We start from the raw sequence: 2,425 nt of genomic DNA, 5'->3' as shown, positions 1-2,425 counted from the left end.
TCTCCCTTTACTAACACCCTGCCACACTGCCTTACCTGTTGTTCATGAACATCCAATCAAGCCCTTTCCTTAGGGCCTTTGCCCTGGACATTACCTGCATTGGTCACAAACTTCTCAAATTCTTGTGACTTGCACATTCCATATCTTGAGATATCAATTCAGATGTTTCCCTGCCTGCCAGTCTTGCTTGAATATTGACCATCCCCACTCAAACTTTCTATTTCATCTGCTTTCATCACATTTTAGCAGCTGTCACTATGTCACATACCATATGTTTTATTGATGATATTATTTAGTTATTTCTTTCCCCTTTGACAGATTGCAGGTAACTTTTGCTTGAGGCACATTATTTCCATTGTCTAATCAGTGCCTGCAGCAAAGCAGGATGGAATAGTCATTCCACAAGTGAATGCATGATTTTCTCATGAAGACCTTAGAATGCAAACAGCTAGGGAAATGTTTCAAAAGTTGTACAGCAATTCCTAATCAGAGGTGGGACTCTGCTTAGAATTGATAAACAAATCCAGAAATTAATTTCCTGACTCTGAAATATAAATTATGGATATATTGGAAATGGTTGTTTGTTTGAAAATTAGTTATGTTATTTCTCTCTTTTTGAGTAGTCACATCAAACACATGGAACCAGGAAATGAGTCGCAAGTTTCTGAATTTCTTCTTTTGGGTTTTCAGAGGAACCAGAACTACAGATGTTCCTCTTTGGACTCTTCCTGTCCATGTACCTGGTCACTGCCTTTGGGAACCTGCTCATCATCCTGGCCACCATCACCGACTCCCACCTCCACATGCCCATGTACTTCTTCCTCTCCAACCTGTCCTTTGCTGACATCTGTGTGTCCCCCACCAGTGTCCCAAGGATGCTGGTGAACATCCACATGCAGAGGAGAGTCATAACCTATGAGGCTGCCTCACCCAGATGTTCTTTTTCATTGTCTTTGGAGAGTTGGACGACTTCCTCCTGGCCATGATGTCCTATGACTGCTTCGTGGCCATCTGTCACCAACTGCACTGCACGGTCATCATGAACCCCTGGCTCTGTGTCCTGCTGCTTCGCTTTCTTGGATCCTGAGTACTATGAATTCCTTGTTACCCAGCTTACTTGTGTTACACCTCTCCTATTGTAAACATTTGGAGATCCCTCACTTTTTCTGTGACCTTCATCAGATGGTCCAACTCTCCTGTTCTGATGCCTTCATCAATGAATCAATGAAGTAGTGATGTATCTTGCAACCTGGATCCTGGTTTTTGGTCCATTCACTGGTATCATTTATTCTTATTCTAAGATTTTTTCCTCTGTGTGTGTGATCTCATCCATCCAGGGTATATATAAAGCGTTTTCCACCTGCACATCTCACCTCTTATTGGTCTCCTTATTTTATTGCACACTCATAGGAGTGTATCTTTGTTCTATTGTATCTCCAGATGTACATCCAACTGCCTCAGCCTCCGTGATGTACACTGTGGTCATGCCCATGCTTAACCCCTTCATCTACAGCCTGAGTAATAAAGATGTGAAGGGGGCTCTGAAAAGATTCTTCAGCATGAAGAAGGAAGTGAGGTCATAAATGTGACATTTTTCCTGGGGCAGAAGATGTGCTTGTGTTCACAGTGTTCAAAGCCTCTGAGACAGAAGCTGTGATTTCTTGATCAGTGTCTGAACAAGAACCTGCCCTTGATTCAGAGATGGCCTTAAATCTGATGAAACAAAGTTTAAATCATACATTGCCTTACCATAGAAAAGAATTGTGTTTAATGTTAAACATCTACTCAATGAAGAAATCTTGGTCTCCCTTTGCAATTTGATTTATACACTTAGGTGCAGGATTGGGCTGCATGTCTTCCATTAATTAATTTGATGATATATGAGACTGTTTCCATTTTAGTGAGCAAAATGTGTGCTGTTTATATTGGTTTTGTCCAAACCTTCAAAGTATGTGAATCAAAAATCTGGGTATTTACCGCATCATCCATTTTGTGATCTCCTTACCCTCATTTTGCATTAGAAGCTTGTGTTAAAAATATATTACTCACATAGTAAAGCATAATACAAATTTTCACTGTGCTGAATTTTACAAGGTTAATAGTCTGGTAAATGCCATTATCCTTGAAATGACTGCCTGTCCTCCCTTTTTAAGACACACTTTCCATTTTCAGAAAACTAGCCTACTGACTGTAATTTATTGCTAACTTGTGATGGTTTTTGCAATTTGTATAAATCATGTAAAAGTTCTATGCTATTTAATGAAGGTTTATTTCACTGACTCTGTCCATCTTTTGGATATGGTTGTAGACTAACCATCATCACTGATACATTGCAATCCTCTGTTTTCCTGTATTAAGTTTTGTATCCCTCTACTGTTGAAGAGCATTTGGCTAGTTTCCATTTGGGGGCCATCACCATAAGGTT

The 2,425-nt window shown here is 40.0% G+C and overlaps 1 pseudogene; it reads left to right on the top strand.

Moving 5' to 3' along the window:
* Window positions 1-636: 636 nt before the first annotated feature.
* On the top strand, window positions 637-1,583 carry LOC143649258 (olfactory receptor 7A17-like; annotated as a pseudogene).
* Window positions 1,584-2,425: the final 842 nt, after the last annotated feature.

Source organism: Tamandua tetradactyla, chromosome 11 (genome assembly GCF_023851605.1).
Source record: "Tamandua tetradactyla isolate mTamTet1 chromosome 11, mTamTet1.pri, whole genome shotgun sequence".
Classification (NCBI taxonomy): Eukaryota; Metazoa; Chordata; class Mammalia; order Pilosa; family Myrmecophagidae; genus Tamandua; species Tamandua tetradactyla.
Note: the sequence above shows the minus strand (reverse complement) of the source record. Positions and strands in the feature narration are given on the sequence as shown.